Below are 22,500 nucleotides of genomic sequence, written 5' to 3'. Positions count from 1 at the left end.
TGAGTAGAAAAGCCAGCTCAGATTATATACTGATTAGCCTTGAAATGAAATATTTATTTATTTGTATATGTTAACCTGGGTAGAGGACTTATCAACATGCGTCTTTTTCATAAGCAGTTTCTAGTTAAGTGATTTGCCATGAATTACACATTTAGCAAACATAAGTTTACGGAATCAAACCCTAGAATACAGGATGGGGATTATCAGATGTTTATAGTCTTAATCCTCTGAGCTAACTACCAGACAGAAGTGGATCAGCAGCTACTTTGCTACATGGTCTAGCAAGTGTGCCATAAGGTATCACAGCACCTTTAGAGTTGCTTTATTAAAAAAATGTTGCTGAGTTCACACTTTTTTATCCACAGGTTCTGTTTGACAAAACATACCATGATCAATTCTTTATTGCGGAGAGTACTCAGGTGCTGTTTGTATTTAAGCCACTGTAGCAGCTGCTCCTTGTTGGTTGTTTATATTATTTTGTGGTTAGGATTGATTTCATCAAGCAAGAACCTCTCCATGTATTCACTCTGGAATTATTTTAGGGTAACACAGCTGGTCCACTGTGTCTGCTCTCTGATTTCTCCTGGTGTAAGTTTTTTGTTCAGCAGCTATTCTGAGGTTGTGAGTCTGAGTTTTGAGCATGAGACCTTTAAACTGCAGACTGAAGTCTATTACATCCAGGCAAATTTAATTCTGCCTGGATATTCTTGCATCATTAATTCTGCAGAATTCTCCATATTGTAAGGTCCTGCATAACAACGAGGATATCTACATCTAATGTGAAACATGCCTTTGTTACTCCTGCCCTAAGGAAACCACCTGGACTATTCTTGTCTGAAGAACAACTATCCAATATCTAAACTTCTTTTCACTGACAAGTTTATTGAAAAAATAGTTTCTGTGCAGCTTGACTCTTATTTAATCTCTTATAATGACATCTTAGATCTATACAAATCTACTTTCAGGAGGCAACATGGTACAGACTGATCTTTTAAGGTGGTAAATGATTCCAGACTCCAGACTCCAATCAAGAAAACCTGACAGAACTAAATCAGCCTCTGCAAGGAAAAGTAAACCTGTCTGGTGGACATCTGCAATAAATAAACTCTATAACAGAAGAAAAAAATTGCTGTCCAGGACCAAGAAGGAGCAGGTGCCCAACTGGAAGTAATCTCTCCTTAGCCTGAACAAGCAAATAAGAGCACTAGTGAAATCCCCCAAATCAGACTTCGAGTCCAAATTGGCCACATCTTCTAGAGACAGTCATAAGGCCTTCTTCACATATGTCCGAAATCTCAAAGAAAGCACCCAGATCTGTTCAGAACTGGTGGTCAAGGACACCACATATACAAATGCCATAGATACAGTAAATTTTTGGCTGACAGATTCAGCAAAAATGTCACACGTCTGCACCCCCCCCCATCAGTAAATCAGGACATTCCCAGTACCTGCCCCTTCCCCTTATATCTAGGGATCAGGTCATCACTGCTCTCTCAAAGGCAAAAAATACAGCCTCCATGGGACCCGATAACATCCCAGGCTTCATCCTATATGAACTCAGGCAGGAACTTGTAGCCCCATTAGGCATCCTATTCAACCAAAGCCTGAGTATCGAATTTGTCCCAGCTGAGTGGAAGACAGCCACTGTCATCCCTTTACACAAAGGTGGAGTGTCCACCTATCCGGGAAATTATAGACCCATGAGCCTAACTAGCCTAATCTGCAAAGCCATGTAACGGATTATCACAGACCTCATTAACAAGGACATTGGCAACCTCCAAACACTCAATCTCACACAGTTTGGCTTCATCAAGGGGAGGTCGTGTATGTTAAATTTGGTCAACCTTTTTGAGACAGTCACCAAAGCCATGGATAAGGGGAATACGGTGAGACAGCCACCAAAGTCATGGATGAGGGGAATACGGTGCACGCTGCCTACCTTGACCTGGTCAATGCCTTCTACACTATTCCCCACTCAGGCATAATGGATAAACTCCCTCAACTAGGCATCAATCTGTATGTTACCAAATGGGTAGCTAACAGGCTGACTGATCGAACCCACCTAGTCAAACTAGGGGAAGCCACCTCAAGCAGTAGACCCATATCAAGTGGAGTACCCTAGGGTTCAGTCTTGCGGCCTCTATTATTTGGAATATACTTTTCTGAGGTGCAGGCCAAAACCAGTGAGCTATGGCTGACCAAATTTGCAGATGACTGCAAGCTGGGCACTGTCATCAATTCCCCTAGTGACGTGAACATCCTCCAAGAGGGTCTCACCCAAACAAATGACTGGTGCCAGAAACATGGACTCAAGCTGACAATCAAAAAATGCATTATCATCTCCTTTGGGGAGAGTGACATCCCCACAAATAATCATGTTAATAACAATGTCCTAAGCATGCAATCAGCTGTAAGGGATTTGGGAACCCAGACTGATAACAACCTGACTTTTGACCACCATGTTGCTTCCATTGTACGGAAAGCTTTCTACATGGCCCAGCTAATAAGTAAGGGTGCCTCAGCCAGGGACAAGGAGAACATAACATCCTTGTATTATTCCCTTATAAAGCCCATTTTTGAGTACAATGTCCCATTCGGCATGTACCTCACAGTGCACATGCAGCAGCTGAAGAGACCACAGAGGTTCCTCACCAGGAGAATCCAGGGTCTCACAAATCTACCATACACAGATAGGCTAAAAGCCCTATCCTTCTACTCAGCTTCATACAGACTACTCAGAGGTGACCTCTGTCTGGCATACAAGGCGATCTCAGACCCTGCCTTCATGAGACTGCTGCATATCCGCAAGTCAAGCTCCACTCAAGTAACCCTCACATGCGGCCTCAACCTGGTCTGTGACATCAATAGGACTTGTTGGCAGGACAGATTTGTGTCCCAGAGACTCTCCCATCTGTGGAATACACTCCCTCTCCATGTCAAGAAGAGTACCTCTTTACCCCTTTTTAAGTGCAACCTAGATATCTGGATGGGAAACAGAGAATACATCCCTGGGATCCCACCTGTGTCCCTGCTGGACAGGGGCATTTGGTGCTTGCTGATTTGTCTAAAAATGGGCTAAACTCTTGGATAGACTTATAAGGGCCTCAGGGCCAATAGCCTAGTAACTTCCTATTATCATGGATGATGTCATTTTCTGCAGTTAGTTGATCTAGTAAGCTGCTCACCCAACAACCTAGTAAGGGGACATATACATTTTATATATATATATATATATAAAGGATTTTTATTTTCATCTTCAACAAACTAGTCAAAAAAACCCTCAAAAGTTCTGGTCAGGTGTTAATAAACTTCTGAAAACAGGGCACTCACCTACTCCTATCCCCTCAGGCTTTAATCTTAACAATTCTACCCTGATCCCAGATGGCTTTAATAAGTACTTTACAGAAGCTATTCAAACTCTAGCTAATTCATTGCCCACGTCTTCTGCATACTCACCGAATATCTCTACAACCTCTCCTAATGCCTTTCAGATTCAACCTGTCTCTTCATCCATTATTTATAAGCTTCTCAACAAACTCAAACCATGTACTCCTTCTGCTGACCAACTCCCATCTGAATACTTACAAATTGCTGCAAAAGCTATTAATCACCCCATATCAATACTGATTAATAGGACTATCTCTGAAGGAGTGATCCCCACCATATGGAAAATATCTCATATAATTCCTCTACATAAAGGGGGCTCTTCTACTGAGCTCTCCAACTTTCGCCCTATTGCTTTACTCTCCCCATTAGCTAAAATTATGGAAAGATGCATACACAAACAATTTCTTAACTACCTTCTGCAAAACAAACTTCTAGCTGACTGTCAACATGGTTTCAGACCCTTCCATAGCACGACGACTGCCCTCCTTTCCTTCTCTGACTCCATAAATAATAATCAAAACAATAACCATTTCTCCTCAGCTCTATTAATAGACCTATCAAAAGCCTTTGATATGGTTAACCATAATATTCTTCTTCACAAACTCAACCTCTTTTCTCTTAGCTCACACTCTCTACAGTGGTTCAGGAGCTATCTCAATAATAGGCAACAAGCAGTGCTTTGGGATAACAACTTATCATCCTTAACCCCAGTAAATATTGGTGTTCCACAAGGGTCAATCTTAGGTCCCCTTCTTTTCTCATTATTTATTAATGACCTACACTTGAATGTGCCTCAGGCTACTTGCATTCAATATGCTGACGACTCTACTTTGATCTGCACTGCTAAAAATGTTTCCTCCCTCCAGTCCATCACGCAAACAGTTTTTCAAAACGTTGAAAAATGGTTTATGCAACATTGTCTCCTCCTTAACCCCAAAAAAACTAAGCTTCTTCTCTTTACTCCAACCAATAAATCTCCCACACCATTATTTACTATCTCCTTAAATAATTCTACCTGTATAAACCCTGATATGACCACTCGACTGTTAGGTGTAACCACTGACAACCGTCTCAACTTCGATGACCATATTAACTCTACTATTAAAGCTGTAAATAAAAAGATTGGGATGCTCTATAGAATTAAACCCTTCCTTACTCCAATAGCGAGAAAAGCCATTGCTCAGACCCACCTGATCTCTACTCTTTTTTTATGCCTCAGCTTTATACACTAACTTATCAAAAAACAATACTTCTAAACTCTCTACCTGCTATAATAGTATAGCAAGATTCATTACTGCTACTCCCCTCAGAACTCACCACTGTCTCAACCTCAAACAACTCAATTGGCTAGAGCTAAATAATCACTTACGCTACCAACAACTACTCATCATTCATAAGACCCTTTACTTCCCTGACGATACTCCTAGTCTGACAAAACTAATTTCACCTTATAAAAACCTGGCCACACTTCGCTCTGCCAATAAACTTCTAGTATCTGTTACTAAATCATACAATAAAGCTGGTGATGCATTATTTTCAAATTCCATAGGTAAAAACTGGAATAAACTTCCTCAAGAAATAACTAATCAACACTCTACTACGCTTTTCAAAAAACATATCAAAGAACATCTTAAAACTCAATGGCTATGTCCGTGTACTAACCCCGACTGAAAACATGTCTCCATATACCTAATCTTGCTCCCCTTCCCTTACCGAGCTCCTTACTCACTCTTTCAATTGTTGAGAGTCACTTCTTAGAAGTATGCCTTACTAATAATCTTTTTTTCTCCCCTTGTAATTTATTCCTGCATTGTTTCCTTCTGTCTTATTAGTTTAACTATAGCACCATGCTTTTATTTATTCTCTTTATTATTTCTACTTTTTAACTATTTTACATTCTTTTGCAATTTCTCTGGTTAACTTGTATATTTTTGTGATATTAGTTTTTTCTTTTTTGATATATAATTGTTGCATGCCTTTCTGGAGCTTTTCTCCCCGGGCCTCTACTGTAAACGGATACATGTCCAGCTAGACTAGCCCGGTCAACAAATGTAAAATAAAATAAAATAAATAAAATAAATATATATATATATATATATATATATATATATATATATATCACAAGGAGTATTTCTAAGATTCAAGAGATTCAAAAAAACATTACTATTGTCTCGTTTCGAATTCTCTAGTAACTGTTTTACACTTTGAACTGCACATTCTGCCAAACCATTTGACTGAAGGTACTCAGGGCTACTCGTGACATGAGTAAAGTCTCACTCTTCAGCAAATCTTTTGAACTACTAGACTACTAGCTTGTAAACTGTGTTCCATTGTCAGAAATAACTTTGTGCGGACTACCATGGACTGCAAAATGACGCTTCATCTTAGTAATGACAGTACTGGATGCTAGATTATGAAATAGGTCAATCTCAAACCAATTTGAATAAGAGTCTAACACCAAGTAAGGTTGACCATTCAACTCAAATATATCTGTAGCTACTGTCGACCAAGGTAGTTCAGGAATCTGGTTTAGCTGAAGTGGTTCTTTCTATTGATGCGACTTATTACTATTACATACAAAACAAGATGAAAGTACTCTCTCAATTTCTCTAGACATAGGCCAAAATACTAGACCCCTCACTCTTCTTTTGGTAGAATCAGTTCCTGGGTGGCCATGATGCAAGATGGTAATATACTCTTGATGCAAGGACTTTGGAACAATCACTTTTGGACCTTTCATGATGATACCATTGCCTGACAAAATCTCATCTCTGTAAGAAAAATATGGTTGTAGGTCTACTGGTAAGCAAGATTGCTTTGATGGCCATTCTCGACTGATAAAGTGGTTGAGCTCCTGAAGATCTGGATCTGAGTCTGTATGACGTCTAAGCTCATCAAGAAAGTGTGGAAGAAAAATTTCTCACTTCCATGACTTCAAAATCAAGTTTCTCATTTTCATGCTGTTCAGTGGTACTTCTGGGTGATCTGGATAAAGTGTCAGCGAGATAAAGAAGTCTGCCTTTTGTGTAGACAATATTTGCAATTTGAGTATCAAGCATTGCAATCTGGCAGGAGCTGTATGCCTAGGCTTTCTCAAAATAGTGACTAGAGGTTGGTGATCTGTTTCAGTCTGGATAGGTCTACTATAAATATAATCATGAAACTTCGAACATGCAAACACAAATCTCTATCTGCGCATACTGCATTTCAGTTTGGGTTAGAGTTCTGGATGCATAGGCTACTGGTCTACCCTCTTGAAGAATAGCTGCACTAAGACCAAATTTCCAAGCATCACAGAAAGAGTTAATGGTTTGTGAACATCATAGTATCCTAAAGTAGGTGGACTGGCAATTCTCTGTTTCAGGACATTGAATGCTCTCTGGTGTTGCTCTAACCATGACCAACATACATCTTTGCATGTCAACTCTCTGAGTGGTGCTGAAGTTAGCTCAAGTCTGGAATGATTTTGCCAAGACAGTTAACTATGCCAAGAAAACATTGTAGGGCTTGTACATTGTCTGGAGCTGGCATCCTGAGAATTGCTGTTTGCTTGGAAGGTACTGTAAGCCTGAACTGGTAAATAAATGGCCAACATAAGTAACGTCTCATAGCCTGAATTTGCACTTCTGAGGATTCAGCTTAAGATTCACTGCACGTGCTCTTTCCAGAACTTTCTTGAGGTTTGTGATGCTCGGCTTCACCATTTTCTAGTACTAGAATATCATCTACATTAATAGCACAAGGATACCCAGAAAAAATTTGCTCCATTGCACGCTGGAAGCCTTCACTGGCAGAATTTATCCCAAATGGCATTCTCAAGAACCCATATCTGCCAAAAGGAGTACGGAAAGTAGTTAGCAATGAAGATTTACAGTCAAGCAAAATTTGTCAAAATGAACTCTTTGCATCCAAGACAGAAAAAAAACAGTGGCATTTGGCATGAGAGCAGCAACTTCTTTGACAGTACACATTGGAATATGTGGTCTTTTCACTGCTTTGTTCAAATCTCATGGATCAATACATATTCTGATATCATCTTAGCTTTTCTTATAAGCTATGACCATGGAAGATATCCATTCAGCTGGGGTTGATGAACCTACTGGACAAACCATACCTTGCTACACCATTTTATCTAGCTCGGCTTTGACTCTGTTCTGAATAGTTACTGGAACTTTCCACATTGTTCTGACAACTGGACTGACTTCAGGGTCTAACGTCATGGAGTACACAGCTGGGAGGTTGCCTAGTTTGTCTTCAAAAAGATCAGCATAGGTAGAAAAATTAGACTGGGCAAAATTAGCATAGTGGTCTTTCAAGCTTACATGATGGACTTTCTTATTAAATGAAAACAGTCCCATTTTCAACTGTCCCTGAAGCCTAATAATGACTGTACATGCCTTTTGACCACATAAAATTGCAAGTCATAGCTGTTCCCAGCAGAGTAACATAAAAGAACTACTGAACCTTCAGTATGAATTTCTTTACTACCATAAACAACAAGCTTCACTCACTTTGCCAAATCAAGCTTCTCACCAGCACATATTCTAACAAATGTTTCTGCTGACATAATATTGCACTTTAAACCTCTGTTTATTTTGAGCTCTATGGGTCTTCTATTTATCTGAATAGTACAAAATATTTATTTCATTGCTCATAAATCTACTGCATTCACTGTTTCATTAAGCACAGACATACCATCAACATAAAAAGTAGGGTTACAGCTTTCTAATTGACCAACTTGTCTCTTGGAATGTTCCCTTTTAATAAAAGAGTGAGCCTTTTTTGATTTACAAAATCTTTGGAAATTATTCCACTTTTTACATCTGTGGCATTGTTGACCAAAAGCTAAGCACTTTTCTGTTTTAGACTTCCACCACAATTATGACAGTTGACTATGAGGCTAGGTGAGGGTACATGCTTTGAATTTGCTGACTCACCCTTGTGGAGACAGACAGTGCACACCCTGGAATTTGCTAGAAAGCTATGGGGTTTACCAGTGACTGTTGCAGGGCTCACGGTCACTGCCATGTGCTTGGGCCTGTTTCTTTTAACCACGTGCTGCATACTATCAACATTGGCACTAGAAGATACTAGAAGCATGCATTTTTCACTTATAAGCATATTTGTGTGCTTCTCTGTAAGCTCATATATCTGACAGATCTCAATGGCCTTATTCAAAGTTAAATCACTATCACAAAGCAAAATCTTTCTCACAGTATCATCTTTAATACTACACACGTCTGTATTTTATCAACTCATCTCTTAAATCACCAAATCTACACGTTTTAGCTTTATTTCTCAAGTCAGTTATATATGCTGCAAACGTTTCACCAGGTTTTTGATCTCTTGTGTAAAATTACTGCCTTTCCATTATAATATTCATTTAGGGGTTACACATTTCTCTAAATTTACTTTTTAAGCACTCAGGAACTTCCCTTGACTCCACCGGTACCACTATATGACAGCTTTCTGCCTCTCCTGTAAATACAGCAGGTGCATACACAAATGAATGCTCTCTTTCTATGGCTTCTGAACCAGCTAAATTAAGCAGAATAAATACCTTTATGCGGTCATCTTTATTAGAAAATGCAGCTTATAGGAAAATATCATACTCTTGCTCAAATACTCTCCAATTGTCTGCAATATTATTATCAAAGACAAGTGCATCTGGTTTTTGGACTCTGTCTACCATGCCAATAAAGTATGGCCAAACACACTGACATATGTCCCTTGTAATTACATACATACATATACACACAGCCAGTACTTGTAATAACATTCAAATGCACAATAAACTCTTCAAAATACTGTACTTTGTGAAATATGCTTTGAAATGACTGTATTTTTGCAAAATAGCTGTACTGTAATACTGCACAAACCTGCAAAAACTTTGTATACTTTGGATAACTCATATACCATTAATTAATGTGAAAAAGTAGGTCATAGTGAAAAAATGCAGTCGTTTTCCTTATTTTATACATTTTATGCAATTCGGACTTTGTTTCAAATATTTTCATAATTATTTCAAATATTTCTATCGATATGTCGCAGTTTTGGACATTTCGTTTAATTAAAAATTTGTTTTAAGTGTTCTGTGTGCTTCGTTTTATATTCTTCAAATAAGAAATCATTTCAGTAAGTTTTGGTACCTTAAATTTGTTTCTGACCTGTTTTGTGAGTTATATATGCAGTAGAGATGATCCAGTCCTCTATATACCTCTACCATTAACTGAATGACCAAGAGGCACTTGATTCTGGATCCCACTTCTGACACTATGTTGCTCGTCGTGGTTTACATTTGAAGATGAACAGGTGGGGTAGTTAGTTTATATGCTTTATTATGTAGAAACACATTAGGATGGATAGCAGCAGTACAAAATATAAACAAACTGATTAACTGACAGACTACACAGACATGCATGCTTACATCTCAACAGCTTACTACAAAATGGCAGTCAGGCTCACACGTGCTCAGTATTTATACACTTGTGCAAGCCCATGGAAAGCTTCTTAAAGGTATACATACATAGTGATCTACAGATGGATTATGCTACTTAGGAAATTTCTAGAGGTTATATGGGGGGGTATGTTACTTTGGGCATTACTGTCTGCCTCTATCTGTCAGAGACATGTGGGACAGTCTCTGGATGAATTTCCTGTTTCCCATCCATTGTTCGAGGTTACCCTTAAATACAGTTAGGGGTAGACTCTGCTTCACATGGATGAAAAACCTGTTCCACAGCATTGGGATCCACTGGGACACATATCTGTCTCACAAACATGTCTTATTTATGTCACAAGCAAAACTGAAATCTTTAGATCCAGTGGTTCTGATGCTGTTCACTTTATGGGTTTGCAAAAAGTCCATCAGACCTGGATCTGAAAATGCCTTGTATGCCAGGCATAGATCACCTCTGAATAACCTGTAGGAGACAAAGTATCGAGAAAGAGCTTTAAGGTGATCCATATAGGATAATGTGTTCATACCCTGGATTCTCAGGTAAGGAACCTTTGTGGGCATTTCAACTGTTGCATATATCTGGTCAGGTACATGCTGAAGGGGGCATTATACTCAATAATGGATCTGATAAAGGATGAATAAAATGGTTCTATGACTTCCTTGGACCTGGATGCCGTGTCCTTACTTATAAATTGGACAAAATAGAATGCTTTTCTTACTACCTTGGCCACATGTTGGACAAAGACCACATTACTGTCTACATATGTTCCCAGTTAACTGATTACTGGGTCAACTCTTAGGGATGTCTTATCGATGGAGCAATTAGCCTGGGTAGCAGTTTTCCCAAAAGGCACCATAATGCATTTCTTGGCATTGAGTTTTAGTCCATGATGTTTGTGTCATGAGGAGGATCTATGATAACTCACAATTTGCAGTGATCTAACATTATCCTTTACTTCTGAAAAGTAGATGCCAAATAAAAGTGGTCCCAGCACAATGCCCTGAGGCACCTCAGTGGTAACAGATCTCTTAGTGGAACAGGTATCACCAATCCTGACTTCCTAGGTCTTGTCTGTGAGCCAGCTGGCAATTCATCAAGTTATGTAGGGAGTTATGCCAAGTTCAGTGAATTTCTCAACTGTATCCAAGTCGGATACTGAATCAAATGCCTGAGCTAGATCCAGGTAGGTGGTATGTGCCATTTTCCCCCTCATCCATTGCCTTGATGACCTTCTCAAAGAAATCTACCAGATTTAGTAGGCATGACCTTCCCTTGACAAAGCCAAACTGGGTTTGGTCCGGTGTCTGAAGGTTGCCTATGTCTTTGTTGATTATTTCCATGATAATTAATTTCATAACTTTGGATATTAGACTGGTCACACTAATAAGTCTGTAGTTTCTGGGGTCAGTTGATGGTCCACCCTTGTGAAGTGGGATAACTGCTGCAGTCCTCCATTCTCATGGTACAAAGCCTGTTTTGAAGCTATAGTTGAAAATTGACTTGAGTGGTCCTGATAGGTCATGTTTCAGGCATTCTAAGAGACATGTCGGAATATTGTTGGGGCCCATTTATGCAATGGTTTTGGTCTTAGCAAGTGCCACCAGGACCTGCTCCCTGTTAATTGTTGGGGGGTATGCTGGTAGGCATTTCATGAAGGAAGATGGGGGGGGGGTTGAATGAAGTTTGAGATGAATTTGTCAGCCAAACAATTCACTATGTCTCTCGGATCATTGAAGGTGGCACCATTGACCACCAGTGCAATACACTGGTTTGTGCTGCCTTTGAGGTTTTGGACATAGCACTAGAAGGTCTTGTGGTTGTCTTTAGCCTATGAGTCTACTTTGACCTCGTAATTGGTCTTGTTGGACTAGATTAGACCTCTTAGTTTCCTGTTTAGTTTAATTAGAGAACTCCTGTTGTTACAGGAGTTGTTCTTCCTGATTTTAGCCATGACTGTTTTTCCTTTTGTTATATACCCTATTAATGTCAGGATTCAACTGCTGTGTTTTGCTTTTAGAGTTTGTTTTTGGTTTCTTTATAATAGGCACAACCTGTATATAGCCATTTACACGGCTGTACAGGGTCTCTATGAACAATACTCCTCCCATTCACCGAGCTGCATAATGGACAGTTATATTCCTGCCTGAATTATTTCTGTCAGCTGTGACAGGGCATGTAGGCTGTGTCTGTTTTTTTTACAGTTCATCAAAATGGGGAGCATGCTTCATTGCTGGTCATTGTCTATCGGACATAGTGCTGCTCATTAGTTTAATGCCGTGTGGCACATTGTTGTTTTTTTTTTTTATGTTGGGCATATTTAGTAGCTGTAATAGTGCTAACTAGTATCTGAATACTGCTCAACTGTTCCTGATTTAGGGATGTCAACCTCTCAGCATCTTAGCACAAGAAATCTGGACAAAGCCTAAAATAATGTTAGGGAAAACACTCAAAAATAGGGACAGATTTCAAATGTTCCTCTTATAAACTTAGAAAGTTGCTAAAAAGTTGCTAGAGCAACAACATTTTTGTTAGCATGCATTTTCTGAATCATATGAAATCTAAAACTCAACTGTATGTCATTATTTAGTGACATCAATCCTCAGTGCTTTGCCAGAAAACCACAAATTTTATGAGGAACAGACCAAAAATATGAGGCAAAAATCTGGACATTCTGTGAAAATCTAAACAATTAAGAGGTATGTACCAAACTGGAAATATTTGCTCTGCCCCTCCTAATCCTTTGAAAATTGATGATGACATATGTAGAGAAAGAGTTTATGTTCTAAACGAATAGAAACTGATGGCTGACAGGTATGCAATATCTCACAATTCTCGGGTTTGGGGAGTATGTGCTTTTCCTGGTTTTGTGCAATCTCACAGTTAGTATACATAACTAGAAGGGGGTGTGGGGTGCAGGTGGGTTTGCTCCCTTCAAAAAAAATTTTTTTGTTTTGTTTGTTTTTAAAATTTCCATGGGCAAAGGTTGATTTATGGTGTATACATAGTAGTGAGTCAGTGTTCGCATTATAGATGTTTTGCGGTCAAGGTTTTGAACATTGACATTTTGGAGTTTTGAGGAAAGATTCTACACACACACACACACACATTATATATATATATATATATATATATATATATATATATATATATATATATATATATATATATATATATATGTATATGCATAGAAAAAGTATTAGGAAGAATTTAAGTCCAAGCTTACATCTACATGGCTATCTGGTCAGTACATAGGGTATATTTGCTTTCATATTAAGTACTGCAGCATAACTTTATATTCAAACATTATTAGACACCAACCGTCACATCTGGATTTTGGTTTTCTATTACCTTATGGGAGCAATTTCTTTCATCAGCAGTTAAATCAGTATTACTGTGTTACATTTATTGTTGAGGTTTTGAGACAAGGGTGCTAGGTCTGAATCCTTTTACATGATCATGCCAACGAGTTTAAAAAAATGTGAAAGAAAGTTACTTATTTTTAGTTCTATTGCTGTGTTTGTGTTTATTTTGTAATGTCATTAATATAGGCTTTTTCTATTCTCATGAATACAGTTTTGGATACAATTATTGCCAGTATTTACATATGCCAGAAGTTAGGTTGAGCTTACTGATTTGTCAACCCCCTCCCCTTGGTGGAGGAATTGAAACATGTATCTGTCACTTTTTTTTTTTGACAGAGTACAAGCATGTCAACAGCAATAGGCCTGAGGGCTAGATGGGAGGGTGCTGAATCCCCCCCAAAATCTCTTTTTGATGAGTTTGGAAGTGAACAGTAAGAGAATCCTTTGGGTAGATGGAGCAAATGGTCAAGGTCAGATAGCATTCAGGCCAAGATTAATGAGACAGTTTTATCAGTGAAGGGGTTTAAACACAAGGGTCAGATCATCACGGCATTGTCAGTGTAAGAGGAATACCCTACAGTTCTTGTCATTGTTAAACTACTGTCAGAGCTCTCAGGTAATGTGGCAATTTCTCAGATGCTAGATAAGGGAATAGTTCCTGGTCAGTCAGCAGAAAAGTATCTGTAAGTATTTTTGGATTCCTTATCAGAGGAAGGGTAAAACTTAATTGTTTGATCTGTTTATTAAGGAAGGATTGTGTTCTTCATAGTTATCTAGTGCTAGGGAAGTGATTGACACCCAATCAGGAATGGAAACTGCTTTACCCTTTTTCTCATTTGCCATTGCATAATCAATCAACCCGTGCTAGGACAAGTCAAGTTTCTGGGACAGACTTGTATTCAGTAATTCTAAATTCAGCCATGTTAGCTAATTTTCCATCAGCAATGGAAGATAAAGATATTAGAGATGAAGATATTTAAATTTGTGGGCAGTGTGTCAGAGGTTTTGGGTAATAGGGACCTTGCAGTGGCATTGGCAGCTTTGAGGAGGAATTAGCTAGGGAAGGCATGACTTTGTAACTAGGATAACTGGGTGGCTGGTTCTGTTTATTTTATGACCATTATATTGGAAAAGGACACTCACCAGGCATTGCCATTGCTCACCTATTTTCTTACTATCAAAGTCCCAAAGATTTAATGGAGGACTTTCCTGGTTCTGGTATGAGCAGAAGGTCAGGAAATTGAAGGTCATAGACAGAACATTGAGGTTGGAATGGCATGTGGAAATGTGGTTGAGATTAATAACCGATAAGCCCAGTATACTGATTTTTTGGCTCTGATGAAGACAAGGGCAAAATTAAGGCTTTTTGGTTTTACAATAGTGGGGGCATACACATGGCTAACATATTGATTTTACATGTGAGTTCACACAGCAGAAAAAGTCTCTTAGCAGACAAGAGTTGCATTAGGGATGACAAATTTTCAGGTAACCTCCTACCCATAGGTGACTCAATCCAGCCCACTGTTTGATTGGAAATGATATTTATGGGAAGTGCACCCTTTCTGGGGGGTTTGAGGTAGTCATTCATTTTGTACTTTTTAATGGAAGTAACTCCTTGGGCTTTCCCATCAAGGCTGAGGTGGTAGACAGGCTGTTAGCAGATTACTTCAGTATTTAAATAGGCCAAGAGCTATTATTAGGCTTTTCAGCAGCTTTCTCCATAAAACCAGAAACCATCCCAGTGTTTCATCCCTGTAGTACCCTTCATTTAGTCTTGGGCAAAGAAGACATCTTTACAGAGATACTGAACAAAAAAGCTCAGGATGGTAGGTTAGCTAGTCCACCCCCCCCCCCTTTTCTTCCTTTCTGGTGTTGTCCTTAGATTTGGTTCCAAAATAAGTTCATGGCCAGTTTAGGGTTATTCATCTCCTCTCTTTCCTGGAAGGTGTGTCTGCAAATGATAGCATCAGTTGATTTGAAGCCCAAGTCCAATATCCATCCTTAGAAGATGCCATTAGGTGTATCCAGAGTTTCCCAATCCCTGGCTAGCTAAAGTGAGCATTGAATAAACTTTTCAACTACTGCCAATTAAGGCAGATGACTAGCCCCTTTTGGGTATGTGTGTGAAGGACAACTTTATTTTAGCATGTCTATGGCCATGGAGATAAGCAGTGGGTTGTTTCACTTTTGAGATATTGAGTTCTGATCTCCACTGGGCTTGGCAATGCATGGCTCCATGACAATTGGTGATCATCTATCTGGATGATATTTTAATGGGCAATGGGGCCTCTGGGGATCATGAAAGCATGGACGTTTTCTCAGCTGTGTCATGCGTTAGGTATTCCTTTGTCAAGAGACAAGGAGGAGGGCCCAGCAGGTTTGTTTTTGGTCTTAGAACTGGATGTTTCTTCATCTACTTTAGATTTCCCACTAGCCAGTTATCCCAGCTGTGAGAAGGTATAGACTTTTTTACAGGCCAGGAAAGTTGGGATAGGAGAGGTTATGCACTTCTTGGGACTTTTCAATTGTGTGTTAGACTGTGGTACAGGTAGGACATTTACCCAGGCCATGGCTAACTTGATAAAGAATGTCCAACAAAAACATCATAGGTTGGAGGTCACTGGCAGGTTAAAGGAGGATTTGAATATTTGGCATTTTTTTCTGCCTGTATATAGCAGCATTTCATATTGGCAAAGTGATTGGATCTCTTCTCAGGATTTATATGTGTTTACTTACATAGCAGGAGGCACTGAGATGAAGGTGTGTTTCCAAGGCCTATGGCTTGCAGCAGCCTGTCCATCCTTTTGGTCTAAGGAGGTAATGAAAGGCATCACCTTTCTCAAACTTATGTCTACTTAGGTGGCCACCATGGTGTGGTAGGAACACTTGCACAATAAAATAGTGGTTTTCCATTCTAATAATCAAGCAATATTTATTTATTTAGCATTTGTTGACCGGGAAAATCCGACTAGGACAGAGCCTATTTTGGATTGTGGGAGGAAACCAGAGTACCCGGAGGAAACACACGCGAACACAGAGAGGCCATGCAGACTCCACACAGAAGGCACCCCAGCCAAGAATCAAACTGGAGAACCTCTTGCTGTGAGGCGACAATGTTACCCGCTGCACCAATGCACTGCCCCAAATAATTCTGGGCCTTTGCAAGAAAACATCCAGGCCAACATGGGTTCAGTTCTTATTAAAGCAATTAGTTCTCCACAGTTTGCAGATTAATCTGTCATTTTCAGGCATGCACATTCCAGAGAAATATAATGAAGTTGATGGTATCCTTTCTTGATTACAGTTTTATGTTTTGTTTGTTAATACCTGAGACACAGAAGGTTCTTACTAGTGGTTTTGATCATGCAACTTACCTCAGTCTGGCAAAGCATTCAATACCATACTACATGCCAGAACTGTAAGAGAGCTATCTGCCCTAAATATAGATCCTTATGTCATAAAATAGATAGATAATTGGCTGAAAAGCAGAAGACACATAGTTCATGTGACAGGTGCCTCTTTAAATAGTACTAACGTAACCAGTGGCATTCCCCAGAAGTCTATACAGGGTCCTCTCCTGTCTGGCATTTGTTTAAAATGGATACCATGTTCCTCTGGTTAACTGAATTTAACACTCCCCTACTTAAAGAAAAAGGTAGTCAGAGACCTCGATATTGCATTGATAGTTCCTTTTTCTTTAATTATCATGTGACAACTGTATTCACAAAGCCTTCTACTAAGCGCAGCTAATACCCCAAGTTTTTTTTTTTCTTCTAGACCCAAAGATGTTAATAGACTACTATATTCAGCACTGACCAGACCCATTATAGAGTACATTGCTCCTTTTAGGATGTAACTCTGTCATTATATCAGTAAACGTGAAAAACATCAGAGGCTCCTAAACAAAATGATCTCTGGTCTTTTAGCACCTTAATTCCCAGGAGTGGCTGGAAGACATGTCCCCATATTCTCTGTCATAGACTCCTGAGAAGTGAGCTGTGTCTCGTTTACTGCTCCACTAAAGATTCAATGGTTCTTAACCTCCTATATCTCAGTAAGGCAAACAGTGCACCTAACACTGGAACCAGTTACCTAACACCCCCCCTGATTCTCAGAAAAAGAATACAATGGAGAGAGATGGATGCATTGCTCAACACCATCCCATCTCTGCAATAAACTTCCTCTGCAGTTTCAGCATTTAAATATAACTTCCTAATCCTGCAGGACGAGATGGGCACTCTCAATTGGCCATGGGAGTAACTGGCCTCTATCTCCTTGAGAAAGGAAGTATAAAGTGAGGTTTGATATTGACAAAACATACATAGTCATTAAACTAAATTAGCCTAAAAACAACTACAAATCCTATGAATTCTACATAAAACAATGGGGGTAAAGGGTTCAAATGGTTTAACAAAACAGAAATCTGGGCTGAACGAAGTGATACTCTGAAAACAACTATGATGGTTGTATGACTGTAGAACATGGGCTCCAACAATGAATATGTTTCTGTTGTGAAATAATCTGAGGTTATAATATAATTTTATTTGTATTTGTTGTTCATGGTAGAGGACTGATCTCCATGGATCTAGTTCAGACTCAGCCCTGGAGTGCTGTCTGGTTGGGTGTATATTAGATCTGCAAACGCTTAGGTTTTCGAATGCCTAAACATCGACACCTAAACAGTGAAATCTAATAAACGTGACAGGCCAATCACGCAAATTTTTTTCCCAGGGAAAAAATATGCATAACCAACAACAAAAAACAAACAAACACTAAAGCCCTGATCAAGTGGGGGGCTTCACCCCCCCACACCCCCTGAAATGGGGGGCTATGCCCTGTACACCCCCCTAACTAAATATACCAACTACGAGATTGCTCTGTATTGGGGAAAAGGGCAAATCCCCGATGATGGCCAAGCAAATTTTTTTTCCCAGGGAAAAAAATTTGTGTAATTGGCCTGTCACGTTTATTAGACTTCAACATTTAGGTGTCGATGTTTCGGCGTTCGACAACCTAAGCATTCTAAGATCTAATATAAACCCATCTGTTTAAGTGACTTGCTCAGAATCACACAGTTAGGCAATGGAGGCTGAGGGAGTCAAACCATGGAATTCTGGACCACAGAAATTAGCTCATTAACAGCTCCTTAATCCTCTGCGCCAACTGACAACCCTGCCATAATGAGATAGTAATGGTTGCATGGCATTTAGATTTGACTTGAAATTCAGCCAACATTGGAAGCTTTTATGTTGGAAACTAAAGATGGGGTTAAGTCTTTGAACTGTAGTTCCTGAACTTCAGGGTTTGATTCCCTTAGCCTCATTTTTCTATTTTGTGACCTTGAGCAAGTCCCTTAGCCACAGATTGTTCCCAGGTCACCCCAAAAAGAGATACCATATCCATTGAGTCTACTCAGTTAACAAATTGGTTAGGTGTGTTTGGCATAATGGTTAAGTTGTTTTCCTTGCAGACAAAAGAAACAGTGTTTGATTCTTACCAAGGAAAACCAGCTAGGCTTAAAATAGACCACAAGGATAGCTAGCCTAGTATATGCCTATGAACCTATTTCAATGATTTCTGATTCAATGTAAAGACATTCATTGAGGTGAATGATGTCATAGACATATGTAACAGGTTACTCTTCATTTTTTCTCACTACCTAGCTCCAGGGGGCTCTTTGGAGCTCTTGTGTCAGACAGTTCTTCATGGCGAAAGCCCCCCCCTCCCCAAAATGGCTGTTGCTCAGGTTCATTGAAAGCTACTGTACTTATACAGTAATACAGTAGAAGAACAGCTCTTTAATCTATTTCTCATGACCAGATCACTGATAAATATTGATTTCTCAAATTTTACTTTTTCAGATGTGATACTAAGAGAATGGGTCCTAATCGACCAAACCATTCACAGCAAGATTTGCTTCCTTACTTTTAACTTATGACTTACATTTACTTCCCACAGTGATTACCTAAAGCACTCATAGTCCTGTCTCTAAACATAATTCTTTGCACTGGCAAGTTTTGAAAGCTTCCTGCCTGTGAAATCATTCCTCAGAATGCAAAAAGATATTGAGACCTGTTCAAGACATGATCCCCCATAAATATTCATTTATTGTCTTCCCTTACCTAAACTGGTATAAACTGAAATATGATTATTTGAATCATAACCTATGAACCTTCTTCTTCTTTCGGCTTTTCCCGGTTAGGGGTCGCCACAGCGGATCACCTGTTTCCATTTCTTCCTGGCCTCTGCATCTTGCTCTGTCACACCAATCACCTGCATGTCCTCTCTAACAACATCCATAAACCTTATCTTAGGCCTTCCTCTTTTCCTCTTATCTGGCAGCTTCATCCTTAGCATCCTTTTCCCAATATACCCAGCATCCCTCCTCAGCACATGTCCAAACCAACGCAGTCTCGCCTCTCTGGCTTTGTCTCCAAACTGTCCAACCTGGGCTGACCCTCTAATATACTTATTCCTAAACCTGTCTACCCTTGTCACACCCAGAGCAAATCTTAACATCTTTAACTCCACCACATCCAGCTCTGACTCCTGCCTTTTTGTCAATGCCACTGTCTCCGACCCATATAACATAGCTGGTCTCACTACCCTTTTGTAGACCTTCCCTTTCACTCTTACTGGTACTCGTCTGTCACAAGTCACACTTGACACTCTTCTCCACCCAGTCCACCCTGCCTGTACTCTCTTCTTCACCTCTCTTCCACACTCGCCATTACTTTGAACTGTTGATCCCAAATATTTAAGCTCATCCACCTTCGCCAACTCTACTCCCTGCATCCTCACCATTCCTCTATCCTCCCTTTCATTCACGCACATATTCCGTCTTAGTCCAGCTGACCTTCATTCCTCTCCTCTCTAGAGCATATCTCCACCTCTCCAGGGTCTCCTCAACCTGTTCCCTACTCTCACTACATATCACAATGTCAACTGCAAACATCATAGTCCACGGGGACTCCTGTCTGATCTCATCTGTCAACCTGTCCATCACCAGTGCAAATAAGAAAGGGCTCAGAGCTGATCCTTGATGTAATACCACCTCCACCTTAAACGCATCTGTCACTCCCATGGCAGATCTCACTGCTGTCACACTACCCTTGTACATATCCTGTACCACTCTTACATACTTCTCTGCCACTCCCGACTTCCTCATACAATACCACAACTCCTCTCTAGGCACCCTGTCATATGCTTTCTCTAAGTCTACAAAGACACAATGCAACTCCTTCTGGCCTTCTCTGTACTTCTCCATCAACACTCTCAGAGCAAACATCACATCTGTAGTGCTCTTTCCTGGCATGGAACCATAATGCTGATCACTAATCATCACCTCCTTTCTTAACCTAGCTTCCACTACTCTTTCCCGTAACTTCAAGCTGTGACTAATCAATTTTATACCTCTGTAGTTACTACAGCTCTGCACATCACCCTTATTCTTAAAAATCGGTACCAAAACACTTTTTCTCCACTCCTCAGGCATCCTCTCACTTTCCAAGATTTCATTAAACAATCTGGTTAAAAATTCCACTGCCATTTCTCCTAAACACATCCAAGCTTCCACAGGTATGTCATCTGGACCAACAGTCTTTCCATTCTTCATCCTCTTCATAGCTATCCTTACTTCCGCCTTGCTAATCCATTGCACTTCCTGATTCACTATCCCCACATCATCCAGCCTTCCCTCTGTCTCATTCTCTTCATTCATCAACCCCTCAAAGTACTCTTTCCAACACACTCTCCTTGCTTGTGAGTACGTTTCCCTCATTATCCTTTATCACCCTTACCTGCTGCACATCTTTACTAGCTTGGTCCCTCTGTCTAGCCAATCAGTACAGGTCCTTTTCTCCCTCCTTAGTGTGCAACCTTTCATACAACTCTCTATACGTATTTTCCTTAGCCTTTGCCACTTCTCTCTTTACCATGCACTTCATCTCCTTATACTCCTGTCTACTTTCTTCATCTCTCTGACAATCCCACTTCTTCTTTGCCAACCTCTTTCTCTGTATACTCTCCTGTACTTCCTCATTCCACCACCAGGTCTCCTTGTCCTCCTTCCTCTGTCCAGATGTCACACCAAGCACCTTTCTAGCAGTCTCCCTTACTAGCTCTGCTGTAGTTACCCAGCTATTTAGTAACATTTCACTGCACCCAGTGCCTGTCTTAACTCTTCCCTGAACTCACCCTTTTTCAATTTCCACTATTTGATCATTGGTGCTGCCCTCACACTCCTCCTCCTCTTCTTGTTCACCAATATCATTCTACAGACCACCATTCTATGCTGCCTAACTATACTTTCCCCTGTCAACACTTTACAGTCTCCAATCTCCTTCAAACTGGCCCTCCTGCATAGGATATAATCCACCTGTATGCATCACCCTGAACTCTTGTATGTCACCCTATGCTCCTCCCTCTTGTTAAAATACGTATTCACCACAGCCACGTCCATCCTTTTTGCAAAATCCACTACCATCTGACCTTCTGCATTCCTTTCCTTAACACCATACCTACCCATCACTTCCTCATCCCCTCTGTTCCCTTCACCAACATGCCCATTGAAATCTGCTCCGATCACCACTCTCTCACCCTTGGGTACAGTCATCACCACTTCATCCAACCCACTCCAAAATTTTTCTTTCTCATTCATCGCACACCCAACTTGCACAGAACCTATAAGAAAAAATATCTCAGTTATTCTTGGTGAGAAGAGATCATTTAATTTTCTCTCTCTTTCATTAGGCCTGTACAAGCATTCATTTATTTAAAGGTTTAGTTTAAGCTCAGCTTATTATAAATTAGTACGTCTCATTTTCATTCTTTGTTTCATGCAACGTTGCCAAGGATTTGGTATGAAGTTGCCAAATTAGTAAGTCATAAACCAGATACATATACTCCCTTACTGTACACACATGCACACACACACACACACACACACACACACACACACACACACACACACACACACACACACCTCTCAACTGTCCAGATTTTTGCAGAATGGCCACATTTTTGCTCATATTTTTGGTCTGTTCATAAAATTTGTGGTTTTCTGACAAATCACTGGCATGATCTGAGGATTGAAGTCACTAATTAATGAAATACATTTGAGTTTCAGATTTCAAATCCTTCAGAAAATGTATGTTAAAACAAACTCTGTCACTCTAACAACTATCTAAGCTTATAAGAGCAATATTTAAAATATGTACCTATTTTTGGGCCCTTGTCCCCCCATTTTGTCAGGCTTTGTCCAGATTTTCTGCACTAAGAAGATGAGAGGT

This window comes from Protopterus annectens, chromosome 1.part1 (genome assembly GCF_019279795.1).
Source record: "Protopterus annectens isolate FY-2018-M chromosome 1.part1, PAN1.0, whole genome shotgun sequence".
NCBI lineage: Eukaryota > Metazoa > Chordata > Ceratodontiformes > Protopteridae > Protopterus > Protopterus annectens.
This window is presented reverse-complemented; position numbering follows the sequence as displayed.